The sequence below is a fragment of the Fukomys damarensis genome, unplaced genomic scaffold (assembly GCF_012274545.1).
Source record: "Fukomys damarensis isolate Sample0158 unplaced genomic scaffold, DMR_v1.0_HiC HiC_scaffold_15, whole genome shotgun sequence".
NCBI classification, from domain to species: Eukaryota; Metazoa; Chordata; class Mammalia; order Rodentia; family Bathyergidae; genus Fukomys; species Fukomys damarensis.
This window is the reverse complement of record NW_022900927.1, coordinates 31014760-31040946: the sequence shown is the minus strand read 5'-3', so window position 1 is coordinate 31040946 and position 26187 is coordinate 31014760. Positions and strand designations below refer to the sequence as shown.

General features: G+C 36.8%; 1 long non-coding RNA gene across 1 annotated transcript in view; it reads right to left on the bottom strand.

Moving 5' to 3' along the window:
• Positions 1-30: 30 nt before the first annotated feature.
• Positions 31-26187, bottom strand: part of LOC104854991 — a 125325-nt gene continuing 99168 nt past the window's right edge. The window contains exons 3-4 of the long non-coding RNA XR_778276.1: positions 11579-11611; positions 31-188 (exon numbers count right to left, since the gene is read on the bottom strand). This is a non-coding gene — a long non-coding RNA (uncharacterized LOC104854991). The remainder of the gene's footprint in view (positions 189-11578; positions 11612-26187) is intronic.

The following is a 26187-nucleotide window of genomic DNA, read 5'->3' as shown; positions in this document are numbered from 1 at the left end:
CCTCGCCCGCCCCGCCCGCCCTGTCCCGCGGAAAGTGGAAAGACCATGGCCATAGAGAGCAAGTTAAGTGGTCACTGCAGTGTCTTCTCCCTTCGAAAGATCCAACTGCTGCTGAGGTAGAAATCCAACGTGGGCGCCCCCTAATCCTCCTCGGCGGACTCTTGTGAGGATGTCTCTTCAGTCTCCTCCTGGAACACATAAAGGACACGCGGGTCATAAGCGGACCTTAGGCTGCGCAGAGCTCCTGCAGGAGCGCAGAGGTGACCTGATCCACAGCAGGCTATGCTTGCCTCAGAAGAGGGCCACCGTGACTGCCCAGCCCTCATTCCCAGGGCTTCTTCCACCATAACTGAGGAATCAAGGTGTTGTTTTTTCCCAGAGCCCTAATTTGCCACTGTTGACTTTAGCCTTGATCCGGGAGGCTGGTCAGCAAATTCAGTTGTTTGCAGTCCGGAGGCTGTGAATCTAGAGACTTTCAGGCCAGTAGAGTGAAAAAGAAATGGGTAGATTTTTCCTGACAGCACGTCAGTTATCAGTTTTAAAATCTGGCACACAAGTACAAAAAAACAGTTAAGAGGATCTGTTTTTTGAGGAATAAACCCATTCTCCGGATACTGATCATAATGGCTGATATTATTAGAGTGCTTACTAGATGTTTTTGGTACTAGAGAAAAACGAAGGTGCAGATAAAGATTAGGCTCAAGTAGGGCCAGCTTTGGGCCAGGTCAGGACAAGGTGAGAATACACGCATGACTACTAAGCCCTATGCGGGAGGAGAAAGAGAGGACCAGTCAATTCAGAGAAAGAGCCAGGAGAATGAATTGCAGAGTTCCTTTCCAAAGCCATTTCCTCGCTCTTATATTTATTAAAGCACGTTTTGAGGAATGGCCAAAAGTTTGGCATAACTGTTCAATCCCAATACTAAATCCATCCAATTCAGCCAAATATTTAACGGTGGGCTAGCCAAGCAGAGAAAATCTAATATATATGTTTTTGCAGGGCCTCCTCTTCATATAAACCCAACTCCTCCTTCTCTTTTCCTTTTTCTGATTCCTTATGGCTCTGGAATTTGTTGGGGTTTCTGCAAGCCAGCCTGAGCTGCAAAGTTCCCTTTCCTTTTGCTTATTTAACAAGTGTGCTGTACCTTTCAGGACATGGGTGGTAAAGCGGAGACAATAAACATTTCTGATAAAAGTGTCGTTAGTGAGAGGATGATTTTTATCAAACGCTGCACATTGTCTGCTAAGATGGCATGTGAAAAAGATCTGGGAGAAGAGGTAAACATTTACTCCCACAGCAAACTGAGCCTCTTTAAGAATGGCCAGTTTAAAACAGCTTATAACAGCCTTCATACTTTAATAGATTTGATTTTCCACATGGCTTCATTTTGTCTGGGTGGCTAACTGACACAATTTATACCTCTCTTCCTTTCCCAGGTCACTACAGTACACCATTCAGTAAAGCAGGCCTTAGAGCTTGTCTGCATTATATGAGCAAACTTCCATTCATTAGTGTCTGAAACACTTCGGCTGTGAAGGGGCTCCTAAATGCTACCATGTGTGACGCTTTAACGTAAAAGCAGCAAATAGGAGGGAAACTGCCCCCACGAGCAGGCACTCACATGAATGTGCACACACACATGCACATGCTCACACAGATGCTAGCCTGGGCTTTAATCACAGGCCAATGCTTACTGCAAACCTTTTGCAAAAGGTTTCAAACATTCTCCCCCAAAGACCGCGAGAGCTGTAAATCCTGGGAATAAACACACATACAAATGAATGGATTACAGCTTAAAAAATATAACCACAGCAGCATCAAGTCATGAGATTTCACACTGGTTTTGTTTAGTCTGCTTTGGGTTTTGTGGGAAATGTGGAAAGTATGAAGCTACCTCCCCTTTCCTTCCAGCCCCCAAATGTGGGCTTCACATATTTAAGCAGTAGGTTTATACCTTTTGATGAGGCAACAGGCCGTGACCCTGAGATTCTCTGCGGAGTCCTGGTCACAAAGGAGGATGTAGCATGATCAAAGCCATGGACAGACGAAAGAGAGACAAGCCAAGGTTCAGCTGCCCTATGACCTTGTCTTTTCACTTAATATTTAAATTCCAGAAAGTCACTAAGCTATTCGGCAGATATACTCCTTGTGTGCTCCCAAAGGACTCACTTCTCATTATGACATGAGGTGTGGACTTACGTTACTGCTCTGAGACAGACCACAGCAGAGAAGCTGGCAGGTATATTTTATTCTGCTTTCTCACAGTTAACAAATTAATAGGACCCAGTCAAGCTGGAAAACCTTCTGGACCAACTTGTGATTATTCTATCTCTAAGTGCTTGATTTTCCTCTACTATCTGAAAACCAATGTACTTCGAAATTTGGGAGGAAACAGAGTTTTCAGTCTGTGAACTTACAAAGACCTTGTACTAAATGGAATGTGATCAGCTTTTCAAAACATTCCCAGACACTTTGCCTGATTTGAGCCCCTGAAACTCCTGATAGTCAAACCTCTGAGACACAATTTAGGCGAAAATTGTCCTTGTATTATTTCCTTTACTTAATAGTTCTTAACACAACATGGGAAGCTGTTTTATTTATGTATCTTTCCTTTGACCTTGAAGTTCTTCTGCTAGTATCTGTCAGTTAGTAGTGGGAGCACAACTAGGAGGTCAAGGTGGGAAGCCTCACTCCTTTAAACCTCTGGCAGCAAGGTGGGCTTTCATATGCTCATCTCTACAGTTTTCTTAGGTGTCAAGTTAGAGGACAGTTCTTTCTCCTTGGCGTAGCCTTCCCTTGGAAGGAAGGCATAGTTGCAGCAATAATGCTGCTTCTCTCCTTTGCAAACCTCAAGTCTCACTTGTCCAGGGACCTTGTCTTTTGTGATATGGGCAGTGAAAAATTCTCTCTACTGGGAACAGGGTGAAGAAGTTGGAATACCCCTCACTCAGCTGTCCTACATGTCACAGTCTGGCTAGACTTCACACAGGATGCTTCTGTAGTGTCAATAGTGGGCTTAAACAAGGGATATAGGGAATAAGCATGTCACTCTGATATCTGAAAATAATCTTATTTCCTCACCAGAGTAGTTGGTAGGGAACCTTTAGCTTCCACCTTTTGATCCTCTTTAGTAACTTAGAAGACATGGACAACAGCTTGCCCTCCAGCTGTTTTTTTTTTTTTTAAAGAACTGTTTTATATTTGCAAAATTCTGCCAAGACTTGAGTGCCAGTAGCTCTTCAACTGTGGCCTTGAAGTATTAAGGAGGCTGAAATACTTTGGCCAAGAGTTGCACACATCTACTTAGGAGCTAGTTGATGGAGTGGGAAAGCCAAATGGCAGCTCTCTGGTCAAGAAGGCTTACCTTTAGGAATGTCACAATAAAAGGACTTTGCAGAGTGGAAGAACGCAGTGACATTTTTATGAGCACAAGCCACTAAAACCTCTAAACACTGAGCAGCTCCTAGCCATTCATGCAGTTACTTTACCAAGACAACTGAAGCTGTAGCACACTAGGGGTGAAACCTGTGTGAATTTTTGGCAGAAAACTGATGAGATGGGGAAGGTAAAGAGTAAAATTGGAGAGCTATATTTTTATTATAACTCTTGCAAAATTGACCTCATTTTGCTTTAGTTTTTCTTGTTTGTGAAAAAAAGAGATTGGATAAATGTAACTCTTTCATTGCTTTGACTAAGCTTGAAAACAAAAACTTCACTGAAACACAGAAATATAGTTTGCACATATTGCTATTCTTTCTAGTTGGTTTAGCACAATGGATGTGTTACATATCTTTGGGTGCATTTTAGTTAAGTGATTAAAAAAGGAGAAAGAAGGCAGCCTGGTACCCATCCTTAATTCCTAGTGCTTGATGGACTCTTCAAATGTCTTGAGTTTCATTGTGGGTCTTACTACACAGGCATGATGAGAGTGTACAATGGAAGGAAGTTCAACATTTAAGACTGAGAGCTGAGGCTTTGGGTTTAATTTTCAGATGCAGACTAAACAGCAGGTCTATAGTGAAAAAGAGGCCAGTAAATTCTAAATGGAACCAGGAAGTGGAAATGCTTTTCCTACAAATCAAGAGTTTTTGTCACCATAAATGCCCCTCTTCTGTGTGTATGTGTGTGTGTGTGTAAGGAATGCAAAAATCACAGAGGTTCATGTTGGTTTTAGTACATCCTTGTGTTCTTTTAATTGAACAGGATTCTGCAACTTTTTAAAATCATAGGATGCTTCAGGCTAAAAATACATTTTAAAATTTAAACTATTTTGCCAATAAACCTACAAATGCCTAGTAATTAAGAATGGGCAGTTAAAGATGAATGATTTTATTTTGATTATCTTAATAAATTCAGATTTTTAGGTCTTAGAAGGACATACTTACAAGTTTATTGGGTTAGTGAATATCTCAAATCAGTCCTGTCAGAACAGAAATAAAGAGCTCCTCTTTTCAGCAGGAGTGACCAGAAACCAATCTGTCAAGTTCCATCTGCAGCTAAGAGACCCACAAGACTTTAAAGCCATGATTTTCTATTTTTCTGTCCCATATTTTAATTTAAAATGGATTGGGGCTGTTTAACTTCATGGAAAGTGATTATTTCCTCCAACTAGGAAAACTTTACAGCAGATTTAAAAAACATGCTGAATGGAGCATATATAAACCATATAATCTGACAAGTACAAGGGATTTTAATAGAAATGCTAGGGGGGAAATAAGTTTTTCAAAAGGATACTTGAGAATTTGGGATATGTGCAGCATTTGTTCTAATCTTTTCTTCCTCTTAGCTATATGTACATAACACTAAACAGGCTACAGGACTACTTCGCTTATGTTACCATCCACTTACTAAGGTTGGTCTTAAGGCCTTAAAGGGGCATGTTTCACATAAAGAAGGTGTATCTTGGATGTCGCTAACTGCAGGTGCCAACTGTGGCACCAAGGCTTTATATAACCAGTGTCTATTCCCACCCTTTCACGCCAGTAATAATTGTCCATCTAGCTTCACTGCACGTTTGTGTGAGAAAGTATGTAACAATCACATAGGAGAACTTAAAAAATGAGTAAAAATTCCCTAAGACTAGTGTGAAATAGTGATTATTAGTTTTTTGTTTTTTTGTTTTTGTACCAGGGAACAAACTCAGGACCTTGCGCTTGCGAGGCTGGTGGTGGCACCACTGAGCTAAATCCCCAGCACTGATTATTAATTTTAATTGCCCATTCTGTGTTTACTTCTTTACCTGTGATTCAATAATAGAGTCTTGAGAATGGAGTAATACAATTTTTTCACAGTAAAGTAAAATTTAGACTCAAAGATGCACTTCTGTTAGTCATATTATACTTTCCTACTTACTAATTTATTTATTCATTCATTCATTTATTTATTTATTTATTTATTTATTTATTTATTTGGTACCAGGGATCGAACTCAGGCCCTCTTGCTTGCTAGGCAGGCAGGCGGTGGAACCACTGAGCCAAATCCCTAGCCCAGTCATATTCTACTTTCAACAGAGTTCCATCATGGCTCAGACTAGGAGAAACTTTTTCCCCTTCATTTCTATGTTTATAAAATTTTGCTTAGCTGCTGTATTTGTTTCTGGATTTTAAACTTAACCGTGCCAATGTTTTTTATTATGCTGAATTAATTTTTGAATAAGATTATGAAAATATCAGTCATCTCAGTAAGTCAACAAGTAATTATTCAGTGGACATTTGAGGGACCAGCAAAGCTTTCCTGGATGTGAAAGGAGTGACTTAGACAAAACAATATCTCAATTGAATTATGAAAGATTTTCTTAGAAAGACCAGGCTTTAAGGCCAATTACTATTTTTTCCATATTAGTTTAAATCAATAGATTTGGGTACTAAGAAGAAAGTTTAGACATTGAACAAATAATTGATTTTAATCCAAGTCACTCAGAATGCAGAGGGGAAAGAAGCTTTCTGCAATACGAGCAGCAAAAGCCCACAAACAGAGCCTTTTCATGGGTAGCCTGATGAACAGTCTTCTACACAATTACACTACACAAAATTCCGCTAGCCAATCTTTTAAGTCCAGAAACACTAAATTTTGTCTTTTGGAGTTTTATATGTTGCCCCAAGTTGAGTGATATGCTTTCTGTTCTGTCAGAAGTTATATTATCCTTTCAATATAGTCTCTGCCAAGAAACAGCTGACTTCATCTTGCCGATATCCCTTTATTAAAGTGTAAGCTAAGCTAATTTCTTCATCTGTTTACAGTTAATAATCATTTTGATATGCATCCTCTGCCCTTCAACTTCTCTGTGCTACTATGTCCTTGAGCTACTTTATTAAGAATTAAATGGTTGCTGCTTTGCTCTCTCCTTTTCCCTTGACCTTTGCAATGCCAGAGGTCAGAGGTTAAATAAAAAAGTATTTCCTATACAACAGAACAGTGCCACTCAAGGAAGCCTTTGATAGGATTCTTCATGTTTTGCCAGTTGGTACCAAACTTTTGCTGGCCCACAAAATGTTTTACCAGCTTGAAAGAACATAAGTAGGAAAATAAATAAATCAGTCCTCTTTGTGACTCAGGTGCCATAAATCACTATGGACCTAGAGTGAGCAGATGAGTAACTGTTTGCAGATCTGATTTATTATGAACTATTTACTGCACTGGCCAAGGTACTATGTAAAATAAGAGTGTTAGAATGAGAATGCTCTCTCCTCTCTCCTTCCATCCTCCTTTGTGTGTCTAGACTAAAAGCCCCCAGTAAAAATGCTTTCTTTGAGAACAAGATGCTGACTGCAATTCATCAACTTGCTTGTCCCAAAATGAAATCTCTCATTTTGCTCCAAACAATGTTTAGGTTGTCTGAAATATAAACATCCTAAAACTGCCCTTGAAGTCTCTGTAAAAACATTCAACATTTTTAAAAAAGTGGGGTGGAATCCCAAGATAACTGAGGCTTACTGAGATTTCTTTGCCTTGGTACCACCCACAGAAGATGTCACAGGTAAAATCTGCACTTTGAAACAGAAAGCTTTGATTCCAGCTTTTTTTTTTTAAACTGAAAAATTTCCATTTCTCTCACTGGGGAATTGAAAACAACAGGTTTATACCTGCCTTGATTGCGAGAAGTATAGCTTGCCAGTGCTGTATACAGCAATGAGAAAAGTAGACAGAAACCATGAAGAACAGTTGGGATTTTAAAAACTTGTTTTCCCTTTGGGTAAAGCTGTGGTAAGTAAAAGTGTCTGAATTATATATCTTAGTTTAAAGCCTTAAAATGGAACATCAAGAAACAAGTCATGCGATAAGCTAGCAAAACCTTTTTAGAAGTTCTAGATAGAGATTTATTTTTATAAAAATAAAAACTTGAGAAGCAGAATTCCCTCTATCAATAATAATAATGTGACACTTTAAAAGGTATTTCTTTTATTTTTTTTAAATAGAAAAACCTACCCCTAATTCCTCCTAAACTTTGCAATAGAAACCATATGGTTGAGAAGTTAGAAAATTGTGAAAGAACTAGCTAATTTCTATTTATTTATATAATTTCCACTTAACTTCGATTTATTATCACTTTAAAGAAAATATTGTAGAGTTCATTTTTTCACTGATTTTTGAATTTTGAAAAAGTGAATTTGAATTTTGTGGATTTTCCTCTTTAGACATTTAAAGGATGATTTCCTTTTCCCATTAGGATTATAGGGCTCATTTGAAGTTTACATTTTCCAAACACAAATTCCTACAGTAGTGCTTCTCTTGAATGTTTATTCCTCTCTAGACACATGTATGCATATACACAGACACAAATATGTATATAGATGTTGAGATTTATCATAATTCTGAATTTGTCTCCTCAGACAGAACTTTCCTACTTTGAATACCAGTTTTAAAAAGTGGCATTCTTTTTTTATTAAATCTTATTGAATTTATTGGTCCTTTTTAGGTATATAGTACAGTTACATTCATCATTGGGATCTTGTACCTTTACATGATAGATCTTGATTCTCATTTTTTCCCCATACCTCTGTCCTCCTTTCACCCCCTCTATCCTCCCCTATTTACAAAAAAGTGGCATTCTTAAATCTGTGAGGTTTCAGAAACTATAGAGTCTTTGTAATTCCATATTCACATGACATACATATAAGGAAGGCGACTCTGTGCTAGTCCTAACAGTAGGATTTAGTAATTATTATACAACATCCCAATTTATTAAAAAATTCTAATTTTAAAAACATGTAATAAAAACCCAAGGTAAAAAAGGCAGACATTTTGAAATAATCAGAATTTTAAAATGCTTGAGACTCAATCTTGGGAGATGAAAAATTTAGTCACTTCAAATAAATCACAACATAAAACTGATCATGAAATTTATATAATTATTAATTTCTCATAATGTTCTTGCAAATTATGGAAGAGGCATTGTTTTTATCCATTCCCTAGCTGTGTAATTAGGGCTAAAACAGATTAATTAACCCAGTGATGGGGCCATAATAATAATAATAATAATAATAATAACCCCTATGTCTGTTTATACACTGTTGAGATCTTTTCTTTACATGTAAAATATTTAAGTTTGCTAAAATCCTCATCACCGCAAAACAGAATCAGAAAGTAACCCCTCAAAGTGCTTTTGATGAAGAAGGATATAAGCCTGACTTAATCCAGATTGCCACATGGAAAAGCCATCTGGGAGGGTATTTTGAAAAAAGCAGATGGAAAAGGAAGAGATTCTTTTGAATGTAGTATAAAATTTACATTATCCTTCATGAACTTCCATGTATTTCCCATGTTTATATAATTTAGCACTGTGTCCTTAGACAATATAAATTAGGCAGTCCAATGAGCTCATGTTCTTTTTTTGAAAATTCTAAGTCTCAGCTCCTCTCCTTTAAAGGACAAATTTGAAGCAGGGTTTGTAAAACAGCCAGACTGATTAGTGAGGGTCTACCTAATACATTTGTGCTTCCTTTGAGATTCCTAATTCTCTTGGGAAAAAAATTGTGATTTCTTTTATATTACATCTTGGTGTATTAAAACCTAATTTGCAATCAGTTCCAGACAAATCAATAATCTCTCCCTGGGATGTATCTGTTCCTGCTTCTCTATCTTTGCATATGCTGTTCATTTCATGTGTAGCATTTTTTTCTTTATAATTCCATTTTTCCCTTCTACAGCTAAACAACAAAATCAAACAAAATAATAAAATTACACTCTTCAGAAAACCATCCCCTCAATAACCTATGACATTCTACTCATTCATCTCTATCTCCTCTGTGGCCCATATCTATCTGACATTCTGTGGTCATTTGCTCAACAAATGTTCAAACATCTCTTCATGTGTTTTCACTGAATACTGTATATTTTATCCCTGGTTGCACATTAGGAGCATGTAGAGAGCTCTTAGAAAACACTAATGGTTGGGTCTCCAGAGCAAATAAACAGAATTTATGAAGGGTAGTGCTTGTGGTACATATTCTCTAGGGAAATAAAATCCAGATTAGCAACATTTGTTAATTTCAGTGGTATAAATACTCTCAGTAGAGTGGATTTTAAGACTCATAATTTACATCACTGACCACAGAATTTGGAAGAGATGCTCACAATTGGCTCCACAAGGGTAGGCTCCAGCACACCATTGAGGAGGACCCAGGAATTTTATATATGTGTATACATAATTCCTAGGCAATTTTAATATGCAGCCAGTATAAGACACTCTAAATTAGATTGCATATTTCTCTGATACATGACTTTTTTGCTCAACTCACCTTCCCTACAATACCTAGAATAGAGACTAAATCAATGTTGCTCACAAACCACAGGAAATTATTAGTGTAGTTCATAGCCCGTGGAGCAACAGTGAAAATGCTGCAGCAGATTACCTTTGATTCAAATGCTCAGAACTGTCAGTTCACTGTCTCTTGATTTTCTTACTTATGACGGACGACAGCCTAAATATACAGTGGTACCTCATTTTACAAACTCAATTCTTTCCACAATTGTGGCCGCAAACCAAATTGGATGAGAACCGAGTCAAATTCATTGGTCAGGTTGAATATTGATCTTCTGTTAAAATTTGATTCAGTTCTTGTCTAATTCATTTTTCGACCAGAAACATGGAAAGAACTAAGTTCATGGACAGAAATATCACTATATTTGAGATATCCGACTACAAATATCAATTTTTTGCTTTTTTAAAAATATTGCTTGCAAATACTCAAACACTGAATATTTTTAGTTCCAACCTCCGTCTCACTCTTGGCTTCTAGGTTTTGGAGCAGTAGTGAGAATGATTTTTATTTTGCATAGTAACCCTGTTTTTATTCCAGTTAAAGTACATGTACAATATGGTGGCAAATGCCTGTAACCGCAGCACTCTGGAGAATAAGGCAGGAGGATCATGGTGAGTTCGAGGCCAGGCTGGGCTACACAGAGTTCAAGTTCAGCTGAAACTACATAGCAAGACCCTGTCTCAAGAAAAACAAAAAAACAAAAAACCCCAAACCCTAAAGTACATATATAATTATTTGAATTCATTTCCCCTAGATCCTTACATGTGTTTAAAAGCTTCAATTTTCTTCCAAGCAGCATCTTTAAAAAATAGGAGATAAATAAGATTGCCTAGATGGTCTTTTCCAGACAACACAACACTATTCTAAGAGAATAGGATGCAAGGTACATTTTTAAAGATCTCTAGGGGAAAAGATTCTACGAATATTTTAAATTATGTGACAGAAATCTACAAGGAACTTGATAACTCATGACATTGCTTAATAATTTACTTTAGTAGGCTCTACATAATAGTGCCTAGAGCTGCTTAAGACATCTATTTAAATCCAGAAGGAAAGAGAACAGCAGGACATTCTTACACTTTAATAATTCATATTCTTGGCAATCATTATTAATATACTCTTCAGTTTTGTTTTTTTCCAAGATACATTTCCTCAATAAATATGTCTTTTGCTTCTAGGCATAGACTAAAGTTAGGACAAGGAACTCCAGGAATATGGGACAAAGAAAGCAAAGCTGGTTTCTAATTTTAATATTGCCAAAAATTTCAGTGACTATGATTTAGCCATTTAAGCAAGGCCCAAGAGTTCATTAATCTATAGAATTAGTATAATTTAATGTCTTAATTTTCCAACGTTGTTGGGAGTGTTTTAGGATCAGCAAATATTACAGGGTCTATAATATAGACTAATTCAATGAGCAGATGTTTCTGGTCACAAATCAAGAAATAATTTGCAATTAATAACTCCTGTATAAGTCAAAGAAAAATAGACAGTCAAATGTAAAGTACAGACTTTGATGTTTAGGAATTGATTAAACACATGATAAAACTAAATATTTACATGTGAGTCACTGAAATAAAAATTTTCATTAAGAAGTATTTATATTTGCTTTTCATAGGAGATCTAGATTTTTGAGAGTTTGAAAACACAATTTCAGACTACATATTCTAAACTTTGAAGGATACAATACATGTTAAGAATATACAAATCTGGGAAATACTAATTAAATGTCGAATTTGGGAACCTTTATTAAATACATATTTTACTTTACTTTTTGTACTAATTGGAAAGGAAAAATCATAATGACTGTCTTTTACCTGAGCAGGCTTCTTCTGAAGGACTTGTTGTGGCTAAGGAGGAAACAACAACAAAAAAGAAATGTTATATTTTTAACGGGAAATACGTACAACGAAAAGCATTAAGTATAATTATTTTAAATGTAAATGATTTTAAAATGTAAATGATTTTAAAAGCAAAGAAGAAAATTTGAAGTTCAAATGGTTTATCTATGTTAAAAGTTTCATCATAATCATTGTTAATAAAATACAATGGAGGCTATCTCAATTAAAACAGTGCCCAGGTATATATACCAACTACATCAAAATAAGCTTACTATTCAACCACGTTGTAAAAGTCTACATAAAACAAACTTTGAGAAAATGTCTAATTTCTTTTTTTAAAGAAATTTTATTGAGATAAAAATCTATGTACTATATAATTAACTCACTTAAAGAATATCAAAGTTTTTTGTGGATTCACAGAGTTGTTCAGTCATCACCACAATTTAATTTTAGAACATTTTCATCTCCCCATAGAGAAACCTTGTGTCAATTCGTATCATTCTTCATTCTTTTCCATCTTCCCGACACTCTTCCATGCCTAACTGACCATTCGTCTACTTTCTGGCTCTATAAATTTGCTCAGTTTAGACACTTTAGGTAAGAAGAATTATACAAAATGTTATCTTTTGTTTCTAGTTTCTTTCACTGGCATGATTTTTTAGGGTCACTTATGCATCAGTAGTCCATTCCTCCTTTATGCCAAATAGTATCCCATTGCATAGATGTACCATACTTTAAGCATCCATTCATCAGCTGATAGATACTTGGTTTATTTCTAACATTTGGCTTTTATGAATAATACCACTGTAAGTATTCATATGTAAGTTTTATTGTGGACATGTTTCATTTCTCTTGGATAACTAAGGAGTAGAATTTCTGGGTTTTATGTCAATTCTTTTTTCCTCAATTTTTGAGTAGTTCCCAAATGGTTTTTCAAAGCAGCTATGCTGTTTTACAGTCCCACCAGCAATGTACGATAGTTCAATTTCTCTTCATTTGTGCCAGTGCTTGTTATAGTATGTCTTCTTTGTCACAGACACCCAACTGGGTGCGAAGTCAAATGTTAGTGTTTAGGTTTGAGTTTCCCTCACAACCAGTGCCACTGAGTGATTTTCATGACAGCCATTCGTATATCTTTTGTGGAGAAATGTTTATTCAAATCCTTTGTTGACCTTACAAAATGAATTATTCATCTTTTAAATATGGAGTCATAAAAGCTTTTTTTATGCTTGAACAGAATCCTTTACCAGATATATGCTTTGCAAATATCTTCTCCCATTCTGTGAATTCCCTTACTTTCTTGGTGGTATCATTTGAAGAATATTTTGTTTTATCTATCTATCTATCTATCCATCTATCTTTGGATATATAGACCAAAACTCTACTCTTTTGAGTGAAATATCCAAAGGAAGTTTTTCTTACAGCCTAAATTAATTTTCAACTACAATAGTAGAAAACATTTGTTATTGTTTGGTATTATAAAATATGGATTTGAAGCCCTGGTTTCATGATGTATTATTTCCAGTTCACACTCTCATGCCTGAATATAAACTTTACTTATTCTCTCTATACATCACTGAGACTTGTAAATACAACTGAACTTGACAGTGACGTACTTTCATAGCACAAATTAAAGAAACAAAATTGATACAGTCCTCTAAGTAACAGAAATTAGGGTAAATTCACTATTTTATAAGAACCAATTCATTTTCCTTCCTCTCAGCATTTCTGTGGTGGTGTGATTTCGTGCTGGCATATTAAAAGCACTGTACAAAAATTATCAGAATTTTGTCTTTTCCTACTTTTACTTGGCCCAAACTTGCTCTGCAGAGCCTGTTTCTTTTCCTACCTTCAATAAAATATTTTTTTACTATTAGAAAAAATATTTAGGATGGACAGATAAAAATAAAACAAATGACAAGATATTTTTCTGCTCACTAAAAAATCAGTTCTCCCTGTGACTTTAAATTACAGTACAGATGACATCACTATAAGGTGATGTTTTCTGAGATCAAACCAAGGTTGACTAGGACTTCTTGCCCCCTAGGACTCAAGAGTGTATCCTGAGAGAGTATGTATTTCAAAAGAGTCATTTGTAAGAACAGACGACTCTGTTTTCTCTTCTTTTGTCCTGCTGATTATACCTGTACACATGTTTACTTCCAAACTGTTTTAAATCCACACACATTCCTGCACTCTGACTGGTTTCTACAACTCAGAAGCTCCCCTCCTTTTTTGGCTGAGGAGCTCAAATTCGCGTGACTCCTACGCAGCGCCACTCAGTGAAACCCTCTGAAAGGCCTGCCAGCTCGTCCAATTTTCCATGAATTAGGTCCTGACACTTCAATGAGGGTAAAGACAATGTCTGAAACTCTGCCAGCCCTGGCTCTAGGCCTAGTCCGTGGCAGAGAACTTCTACCAGCTACTCGTAGACACAGCACTTCATACTTCTCAGACCACCAAACAAACAGACCCTTGAATACTTTCAATGCTGGTTGTGGTTAAGGCTGCCGGGATGTTTTCCCAGCCTCTGGCATCCAATGGCTCCAGACTGTGTCAAGAAAGTTTTCTGTTGTTGTTATTTTGTTTTGTTTTTATTTTTATGAATGGCTTTGGTCGAAAACGCAGACTGAAGCATAATACTACTGCCATTCATAAAAAAGAAAAGGAAACAAACTGCTGACAGGAAAGTTTTTTGGACACCAAACAAACGTCAAGGCTCTTACTTTCCTTGAGGGCTCTCCTAGCTTAGAACTAAGTGTGGATATCTAGAAACCATCTCCTCAGAGTTCTTGATGGAAGAAACACAGCTGACCATCCCATTTTTATAAGGACTGAATAATACTGACCTGTGCATGTTAATCATTCATGTGGCTAGCTGTAGGTGTTCATGCACCTTAATAAATAAGTAATATTTTGTGCATACATTACTTATATAGAGGCTAAAATCTTTTGTATTTTCAACACCTGCCCTTTGTGATTAGGAGGGCCAAGGCCCTTTTGCTTTCATTTTTTCACAGGGAAACTAAGGCATAGGGGATTTAGATAGGAAAACCATTCTCTTCTTTAAAAGGGGGAAGAAAAGGAAAGAAAAGAAGACAAATCCAGAGCTAATTTAGGAGAAGCTGCATTTCCTGACCTAGACTCCACCTCCAGATTCACCTTCCTCTCAGGACTTCCCAGGGCCAACACTGCCGAGGGAAGCTCAGGGCTTGCTCAGTGGGGCCCAGCACACACACTCCTAGGTCACTGATGAAAAGTGAACCCCAAGGGACAGGAATTAAGCCCATACAGTCTGGCTGCCCTGCCTCACTTGGAGATCTATCTTTTATAACGACTGACCTATTAAACAAATAGCAAAGCCTTTCGACTTGTTTATTTAGACAGTCTTGATGGTTCTTTTCCTCATAAGTGTGCGTATGTGGTGAGTTTATATGGTTAGGCACTATGTGAACTTGGCATGCAAACAGCTCAGTGCACTGAAATTTCAAGTTCATCATATTAAAGGGCTCGTAAACCTTTCAAAAAGCTTGTGGTGAAAATCTTCTTATTCTACAGTTGCATTTAAACTTCTGAAATGCAACGAATGAAAGAGAGCTTCCTCTCAGAGCAAAATATCATCATTACCACCACCACTAGCATCAAAAGATGTTGAAGAAATGCTGTGGATTAATATAATATTAAATAAAACTGTGAGAATAGGAAGATCTCATCAGTGCAATGTATCATGGAAAGACTAAGCAGGTCCCTCTCTCACCACACAGGGCTTCCAGGGTCCTGCCACTTGGTCCACATAATGGACTAGTTCAGTGACAAATGAATACTAAGCAAATAAATATTGTTAAAATCCATATAAATCAATTAAAACACAATATACTAAGAAAGTTCAGAGTATAAGAAAAGGATGGAACATATTTTTGGATTTCTGAGATGATGTAGCAAACCAGCATTTCTTCAAGGAAAAAAAATAAAGGAAGAAGTTTCTTAAATTCATTACAACTTGAGGAATATTTTGGGTTTTTTTTTGGGGGGGGGTTCCGGCGATTGAACTCGGGTCCTTGTGCTTGCAAGGCAGGTCACCGAACTGCTGAGCTAAATCCCCAGCCCTGTTTTGGTTTTTAAGACTGTGTAGAAAAACACTTGAGTAGGAGATAGCCTGCCTTTCTACCTATTTCTGAATAATTAAGCAGTTCCTCAGCCCTCTTGAGAATATAACCAATAGTCCTAGGGAGTCTAGGTATTTTAAAGCTGATTCTTAGACAACTAAGCTCCCCCTATCATAGGCATTGAAAGAAAATCTGTCCTGACAAAGAACCTAGACAGTAGTAGTTCATTTTAGTACTGATCTGAACATTAAATGAAAAAGGCTTAAATTTGGCTGATCAATTTTTTTTAAAAAAATTAGGTACAATGCATAGTGAAACAAGGTTCTTAAGCAGACCTTAAGAAGGAAAGCAGATCTTCAGTTTTATCTTTGTGCAGATGTGTCTCTGGGACTTGTGCAAGCAGCAGAATTTTAATCTAGTTATATACTTTTTGGGTTTTGCTAACTGGTAGTGGGAAATTTTGATCACTTTGTGCTAAAATCATGTGAGCACTGTAATCAATAGATAACTATTCTCTGCTTTTTTTTAAAAAAATTAGGTACAATGCATAGTGAAACAAGGTTCTTAAGCAGACCTTAAGAAGGAAAGCAGATCTTCAGTTTTATCTTTGTGCAGATGTGTCTCTGGGACTTGTGCAAGCAGCAGAATTTTAATCTAGTTATATACTTTTTGGGTTTTGCTAACTGGTAGTGGGAAATTTTGATCACTTTGTGCTAAAATCATGTGAGCACTGTAATCAATAGATAACTCTATTCTCTGCATAGTCTTTTTTAAAAAAAGGTGGATTGTCTTACATTCTCATAGGAGGATAGTATAAGATAGTATAAGACAGATTCCTTAGCTATTTACATAAAAGGATTTAAAACCCTGAATATCTGTAGAAATGGAAGTTTTCTAAAAGGTAGCTTTTATTATTTCACGTCTCAGAATAGCATCTCATAAGTTGTTATTAAAATTTTAATATGGTATCATACTAAAAATATTTGCTAAAAGGCTATTTGCTTTTCAGTCTTGAAAAAGAGTGCTTTATGCTGAAGTAAGCTCATTGAAATACTGTGGTTTATGATTATGTTTGTATTCAGATAAGTGCAATCAACTTCACCCTCCTAAATTAACTGCTGAATAAATGCATTGATGGTATGTGGACAAAATAAATATATTTACTACCAATTACTTCAACTGCTTTTTATACTAAATTGTCAGTTTTACAGTAAACAAAAAAGTGTTAAAATTGACTAAATAGACACAACTCAGATTCTAGACATGTAAATGTGAAATCTACATAAACAGTCCAAACACAGCGATGAAGCCATCAAGGCCAGCAGCAGTTTTGAGTTTTGTGCTACACATTGACATGCATGTCTTTTGACTTGTGGTTTGAACACTATCCTTCTTTATGTTTTGTCTCATTGTTTAAATTCAAAAGATGACCTTTCTCTTTGCACCTAACTATCCATCAAGATTCATTTATGGGCTGAGAAATATGTTTTTCATCCTTGGAAATTTCACAGTACTGTTTTGAATATACTTTGTTTGAATGTGACATTGGCCTGGCTGGAGGAGAATTATCGACATAAAAAATGAGAGTTGTTTCCTGCCTTTTATGAAATTATGTAATTATTGTACTTATTTATGGCCTAATTGCTTTGCAGTTTTAAACTTCAGTATTCTGGAATGTCAAAATTTGTATTTGTGTCATTTAAAAAATGAACTTCATAGATTTTGAAGTTTTGCTTTTAAAATATGGGCATTTCTCTTTCTCTTTTCACAAATCAGATTTTATGTAGACCTCTACAACAGGAAGCAGGCAAAGTGGTACTTTGGACTGGAGTGCCAAAGGCAGGTTCTAAGACTCATTCACGTGTCTTCTACTCCAACTCATTCCTGCTCTTCCAGGACACCTGGGAGGGCCCTCAGTGGAACATTGGAGCTCCAGGGGAGGTAAAGTGAAATCTCTGATCTTTAGATGCAGTTCTTCCAGCAGATTTGTGTCCCCAGGACAGGTGGAATCTACTATACAATTTTTTTCCCGGTACCGGGAATCGAACTCAGGACCTTGTATTTGCCAGGCAGGCACAGCACCACTGAGCTAAATCCCCAGCCCTTAGGTGGAATCTGAGTGTCTTCACAGCATTCATCCAATATGATTTAAATATTACATTGAACCATATAATCTTGCACTTTTGTAGGATAAAACTAAATGCCAGAAATTTCATAAAGATTAATCTAACAGACTCAAGGTAAGGTCATTGTAATTCAACTATAAACTTTTTGTTATTTAACATTAAGTTGTGCCAATCAAGAGTTTTTTTAACCTTCTATGTACCTAAACCCTGTACTCAATTTCGCATCTTATGATTCTCCAGATTGGGTCCTGGCTCTTATACCTGTTTTGCAAAAAGCTACCAAACTCTGTGGTGAAAGGAGAGATTCACCTACACCAGGTGTGACCTTGTGGTTTACAAGCATATGCTGTAGCTCTTCTTCCAGAGCACATGGCCTATGTGCATGATCATCTGGCCAACTTGCTGTATACATTCCAAGGCCTTCTGAACTCCACATCTTCATTGCAATTGGATGCTGCAACACTTTGTACATAACTATTAATTCTCTGTGTAACTTATAATTAAATTTAAAGTTAATGGTCAGTAATTAGTTATTCATACCAATACAGTGGGGCTGAGTTTCTAATACTAAGTAGTTAAAAATATTTGATTTACCTTTAAAATGTATTTTGATAATTAGATAAGAATGTGGTATGTTTAAAGTTGGAGGAATTTATTTCAGTCAAATGTTGTTGCTACAATGTGAAGATGACTTAGCTATAGCTACATAAATCCTTCCCTATGTAGCGCTCTTCTTACGGAGGACACTTTTTGGTTTTAGTGGTTTTCTCAGTTGAGAATGATTCTGCCAGGTACTGGTGGGAGGTCTTGGTATAAAGAGGTCATCTACCATGAACAGCTACTGACAACTTTCTTGAAGCTCTTCAAAGGCCTGTGTTAGGTGATAAGCTCCGTCCCTTATGCCTCCTGTGTGCACTTAGGAATGACTCTGCAAGGCATGTACTCATGGAGCCATGGATGGTTACAATTTGCTGGCAACATCTGGCTCATATAGTGTGAAAGATATTTTGTAGTTCTAGGCAGAGTCTCCTAAGAAGTGTTAAATCTATGGGAAATTTTGTCAAAAGCTCTGGGATTTATACTTAGTATTGGGAAGAATGTTCTTTATTTTCTATTCTACTTGGCTTTACTCTTCAACTTGAATGCAAATAACAAAAATAAGCATCATTTAAAAAGTATTTATTGGCTGCCTATAGCAAAGTGCCCTCACTGATGCTGGCCTCATTTTGTCTGCTGAAAGATGAGAATGGCTAAAATATGCCCTAGTTAGCACTGATTGTATAGTATCCGCCTGTGTATAGGGCTACAAGCCATGGAAGCCATCTTGAAAAATTTGGGGAACAATATTTTAGAGTTTTTGCCTTCCCTTGGGTGCCTTTTAGACACTTTCAGGATGGAGGGAAAGATCAGCAGTGTAGTGATTATTTCAAAGGCCATCCCTTTGTCATCTGGGCCTCATAGATTTATTCACTAGCTCATCAAATGCTAGACACTTGATGAACTACCTGTCAGACAGGGAATAGGTATGAAAGACAAAGAATGTTTCAAAGAATCCAGAGTTTAGTGAGGAAATGGGCATTAGACAATAATGTGCAATTTCAGATTCCTCTTTTCTAACAATATATTCTTAGATGTAGAGAGGTATGCTCATCAGATATAGAGAACAATTGTAGGAGAGAAGAGAGGAATAACTACAGATGACCCTCCATATCCACAGGTTCTCTCTCCAAGGAGTCAACCAACCATGGATCAAAAATGTTTGGAAAAAGAACATCTATACTGAACATATGCAGTTTATTTTTCCTTAATATAATTTCCTAAAAAAGACAGGATAAATATTTATGTGATATATACATTGTATTGTGTTGTAAGAGTAATCTAGAGAAGATTTAAAGTATGTAGGAGGAACTTGAGCTTTTATGTATTTGATAGCTGTTAAGGTTCTGAAACCAATCCCTGGAGGGTACTGAGCGGTGGCTGTATTCTCTTTAGTTAGGGGAAAGTGAGAAATCGATGTGAACTTATCCTAACAAATATGAAGCAGAAGTGTCACTTCACTCCCAACTCCAAGAAACACAGGTATGAAGGAGATTTTCTTTGGCTTCACTTTAGAAACAATAATTAAGCTTAAAATAATCAGGAAAAAAAACCCCAAAGAACAAAACATATAGTTATGGACATAATATGTGAAATCAATGTGAGTTTTACAGTGATATAGTATTTTGGGGTTCTTCTGGGTTACTACAGTTTACTAGGTAGTTTTATGTCCGAGAAGATATTGTGCTTTCAGCAACATAAAGCAGTTTGAAGTGAGCAGTCATACACAGGTGGGGTAAAGGAATTCATGGTCTCATGAAGTAATTTTCATTTCAAATTGTATGACTTGGTTTTTGGAGGAAAAAAATACAGACAAATAAGTCTGAGTAAAACTTGCAATATTAATATTACTTCATATGTTCATCTGTTTCAATCCCACAGCCTTATTCTACAGGTTTTTAGAAAAGAAATGCTATATATTTTAAAGGGCTTAAATAATTTGTTCTGTACATATTTCTTTTTCTCTGTATAGAATCATTCACAAAGTTAGGTCACTCGGCATATGCACACAAGCTTAAGAGCACCATAGAATAATAAATAAACCCTGGGAGCACTATGTTGCTGGGTTTCAACTAACTAAACACATACACACTGATGCTATAAGGTAAGTTCAGACTAATTAACATCAACTTCGGCAAATAGATTAAAGTGCAATATTAGGTGAAAAGGAGAGAATAGAAATGAAATTAGTTATGAGCAATAATTAACATCCAAATTTGTTAATAGTACAAATTTATTCATAAAATCCTTGCAAGTCTACTTAAGATATAAATCTTTTTATCGTTTGGATGATTATTCTAGTAATTTGTATATTAAATTTGATCTGGATTTTTACTTTAAAACATAATTTTGTACATAACTTGTACATTTTACCTGTATGTGTGCCTGCATGCATTTGATAGCAATAAATGTAGTTTTAAAAGTCATTCTAATTATAGCACTTTCATTTTGACTACAGAAATTCAAGATCAATACTTATGTCTTTGGTTCCAAAAACATTTATCCATGTCTTAGACTAAAACATTTGAAAATAGTTTTACAAAATGATTTGACACTCCAGTATTTCCCAGCAGTTATAACATTTACACATGGAAACTAAACTTTAAAAGCTGAATCATGATTTTAGGAATTTCCTTTCCTAAAGGAAAGAGTCAGTAAATTTACTGGTAATCTCTTATGTTCTCAAGGACTACAAAGGGATAGTTTATGGGTTGAGAACTCTACTTCACTGAATAATATCTCTCCTAGAACCCTAATTTAGCACTATTTTCTTGGCACTGCTGTAGGGCTGACGTTAGCAGTTGAATTGTTTTCCTTGGAGGAAGTTTAATATTCACTCCAAGAAATGTTAACCATTCGGGAACATTAGCTTATAAGAGAGTCAAACTTTTTAAACAGTTGTGGAAGGGAGTCTTTCTCACACTTCCATAGTGGCCCCAGTATCCTGAACTTGCTTTCCAACGCACACATTCTTCCTGAAACTTCCCTCAAGGTTTTCTCTAGATTAATGTCCCTTTCCTTGGAATATGTAAATTATAATGACTCCATTGAAAAAATACTAGATTCGCCTTCTACACCTCACCTCAGTTGCTCCACAACTGGTGATTCTGGGATCAGTGTTTTGCCATCTTAGAAACAGCTATGTAGTATGTCTTTTTTAGGAGTATTTAGCATATCCCAAAAATGTCTCTTTGAATTCTGCTTCAGGATCACATCCACCAAACCAAACAATGTGTAATTAACAGTTCAGGGTGAGAAAACAAGACTCTTCATTTTATATTCATCCTGATTATATAATACAAACAATAATCTATAGCTTTTGTAGTCATTGATGTGCACTAATTTAATACTCACAACAGCCATTTGGAGATATATTGCTCTTTATGCTCACACATAGAGAAGCTGAATTCTAAATACAGTAAATGACTCTCAAAAGACTTCAAGGTGAATATATAATGAAGCTCAACTCTAGCTAGGCTGCACATCTTTAAATTTTTCACTCTTTCCATGACACCACGATGCTCCAGAAAAGAATTTTGGGTAATTATTCAGTTTATTCTGTGCTTTATATTTTTAAAATTAAAAATCATTGTTATTTGCAAGCATCCTTTTTTATCTATTTTCAAAAAATTATAAAAATCTTTCTATTAGGACTAAGATTTCACTAAGAAGAAAAAAGGCCAAATAAGGAGTAAAACTATATTTTAATGTAACAACTTTAAAGATCTTAATTCAAAAGAATGTTTCTGAAATATTTAAAGTTCAAATAAACACTAGAAAGCTCTTTTTCTAACAACAGCCTTTCTCTGAAATTTTTTTTGTCAAAAAGTTTAGGATATCTAAGAAGTTTGAAGAGCATCTTGTATTTCACTAGATTTCTATAAAAATAGAACTCCTGTCCTGCTTAATTGTTTTCCTTAATTCTTTTATTTCTTTTATCCCTTTCAAAAACTCCATAAACATTCAAATAAGGCCATGAAGGCAAAGATATCTGTGACAAATACTAATGAATTATTTTTGGTTCTCCCCTCTTACTTGGTCTAATATTTGATTGTTACACATGTTCGCTATGAATTTCATGGTATCTATGACATAGGAAAAATATGACACAGGCCCTGTATCTGTGGAGCTTATAATCTCATATCTTATATTTTATTGTCTATGATTAAAAACACGCAGAAGAATGAAATTGCTTGCCTCTCATATAGCTATCATACGGCTCCATTCCATACAGGCCCATTTACATCATCAGATGTCTTCTGTTCTCATTTCTGCAGCTTTCTACTTGAGAAATTTACCTATCTTTTGCCTTAAACTTCGTGTCAGTATGGTTTCTGCACTCTGGCTAGTGCTAGTGTTCATTTGTTTGGAATGTGACCACCCATGACACTTAATTTTTACTTATAATATATACTTTTAATATAATACACATTGTTATACAGAGGGAGTAACTTTGAAACACTCCACTTAAACTGCATATATTTTGGCTTCCTGTCAGCCAGAAAGCTCCTTGCAGATCAGGAGCACAGTGCAGCGCTGCTCACCACCGTGGTGACGACAGTGGTGCTGGGTGGTAGCAACCACAAGAGAAAGGCATGCGGCACAGGGGGACGACTGTGTGGCAGGGGGTGCGTGTGCGTGCACGTGTGCATGTGTGTGTCCATTTCAAAGAGGAAGAGCAAAGACACATATAGAGAGAGAGAGAGAGAGAGAGAGAGACAATTACTAGTCAAAGCCCCAAACACAAACCACTTCATGCTCCAACCTCAAAGAAGCTATATTTATAAACTTTAAGCAGACCACGCCTCCAGTCGAATATTTCAGAGAGATTCTTTGCAAACAGAGAAACTGTGCACCCACCTGACTCACTCTCAACACGCTTTCTGTATTCTGCGTGAACAGATATCCAAAAAAGATTTTCAACATATTTCTCAGCCTTCTCATTGCCTGGAAGAAACCTTCCTTCTCCTCTTAGTCCTTATCAGTAACCTTACCTTTCACAGATCTCATAAAAGATTGCTACAAATGCAGATTCCTAGACTCCACACTCAGTTCAGGAGGGGGCTAGCAACTTGCTTTAAAATAATAAGCCAGTGAACCTCGGCCTTAGGCTGAGAAGCTGCCATGGGAAAACAAGCCTTACCCAACTGCAGTTCTTTCCTCCACCAAAGCAGTAGTTGACATGACAGAATTACTTTTTCAGAGATCTAAAAATGCATATATTTAAAAACCGCGAAAAGATGTACTGTTGTAGTTTGGACCTGCAATGTCTCCTAACGGCTCTTGGGTTGAAGGTTTGGTTGCTAGCTTATAGTACTACTGGGAAGTGGTGGAACTTTTAAGAGGTGGGGCTGAATGGGAGTGAATTAGGTCATTGGCAGCACGCCCTCCAAGGGGGCATGAGGATCCCTGCCCCTTTCTGACTCTCCTTTCTTTCTGCAGTCAGGAGGTGAGCAGTCCTCCTCTCTCCATTATGCTTCTACTGTCCCAAAGTAACAGTGCCAAACAATCAGCCTGAAACTTTAAGTCAAAATAAACCTTTCCTCCTTTTAAGTTGATTGTCTTAGAGACAGAAAGCTGACAAACACACATATTCTCAGTATGATTTTTATCGCCCTATATTTCCTGTAAGTCAGACTATGTGAGAAGAGGTAATGACAATTAAACCAATTGATAAGAATTTAGATAATGAAGTTTGATGAGTCTCAAGTAGCTCACAAAGACAATTCCTTTTATACGCTTTTGGGTATAACAATAAATCTCAAATTAAGCTGCGTTAATAAGGACATTATTTTTCTCACATAACAAAAGCTTGAAGATGATGCCACCTCCTTAGTTAGTAAATTCAGTGGGTCAAGAATTGTCAGAGTTGAGATTTGTTCCATCTTTCTGCTCTGTCATCTTACAGATATTAGCCTCTTTCAAAGCCATAAAATAGGACTTTCAGAAATGTCAATGTCCAGAGAAGAAGAGACAATCTCTTCCTACAATCCCAGCAGCTTTTCCTGCCCACCAAAACACACCAAGATTGTCCTGGAAAGGGAATAAAACCACTGTGGCTAGCTCCAAAATTCAAATTTACTTCTGAGCCATTGAAAACACTACTTTCTGTGCACAAAGGAAGCCTGGGAAGAGATAGAGCAGCAACTAGTTTGACTTAGTACATTTTAGTACTTACAGTGCTGGTTTGTCTTTGAGGGCTGGTACAAAATGCTCTCTTGACTCTGAAATCACTTTGCACAAGATTTTTCTTTAGCATTGTTTGTCCTGAGCTACTACATAAAGTGTTTACTTTCACTGAGCTGTTTCTGAGGAGGCAGAAGAATAGCTCTCTTTGTAGAATGGACATGTTTCAGTTATACAGTTATTATGGAGATAGTGTCAGTGGTTTTTTGCTTTCCTGATCTGTTTGGAATTTTCCTCTGGTAAATTCAGATTCAAGTTCATTTCATTGTGGACAGAAGGGTGTAGCTGTTTCTGGCGGCTAGTTAATGAGTGTGCCATGCTGCCTAAAAAACCAGCTGAATCTCATTGGTCATGTCCAAAAGGAATTCCATAGATGGGTAGTAAGTAACTGACATGAGTTTCTGCCCACATTCTGGAAGCTGACTAAATGTCTACTGACTTTTAGTGAGAGGCACCCGGAGTTCTGCTTGGTTAAAATGAAGAAGGGCAGAACCTGAGGGTGTTCTTGGGGCCTTCCGCTGCCTAGTAATAACTACTCTCTTTGTTTTACACTGCTCTTCTGACTGCCTGGCAGTTCAGCAGGGGAGGATCCCTAGTCTATGAACAAGCTGTCTATTGAAATGAGATGCTTGTCTCTTTGCAGATGCAGCAGTATTCAAGCCTTGGCTCTAGATAATACATGCTTTGGTATGTCTGGGCTTATTGCCAGATGTACGTAGGTATCTCTGATCTTGGGAGGGTCTGTTGGTGGTGGTAGCTTTTTTTCAACTTTTAATTTTTTAAATAAAGGAAGGATGTTTGTAAGGTGCATTCTTTGATTTAGTTGCTGTTTCCAGGATATGGAATCTACTTTGCGGTATTACAGAGGCAAGCAGCTTTTTGGCCTTGAGAAAAATGCTTCCCCAAGGAACTTAATTTATTTTGTATAAGTTAGGAGGTAAAACAGCTTGGTACCTGAAGAGTTTCACTCCCTTTATTGATAAGTGTTATGGCTTGTGTCTAGATGTCCCCTCAAAGTCACCTTTCTGAAATTGATTCATGGTGCAATGCTAGGCTCAAGGGCATTAGACCAAAGAGACAGAAAGATGTCATTAAGGTCTCTTGTTGCTGTGCTACTGTCTGTCCACCATGAACAGTTGCCCCTCTGCCACCCTGCCTTGGAACCAGCCAATTATGGACTGAAACCTGTACGAACTGTAAGCCAAATAAACCTTTTCCCCTTTATCTTTGGATGTTGGGTATTTTGTCTCAGCAATGAGAAAAGTAGCTAAAGCAATAGGGAAAGGAAATTCAAGACTAGGACTTTGGAGTCAGAATGACCCCTGAGATCAGGTCTTGGACAAGCTATATGCAAGGTGTGTGACTCGGTAGTAATTTAAACTTCAATTTCCTAGTTTGTATAACATAGATGTCTTGTTGGTTTGTTGAAATGATTAAATAAGATACATGCCACCGAAGTACACAGAACAACTTCTGGCTGTGAGGACACAATCAATACTATTTAATAGCATGAGGGAGGGTGGCTGTGGTGGCAGCAGTAGCAATACTAGTGGCAGTGGAGGCACAATCC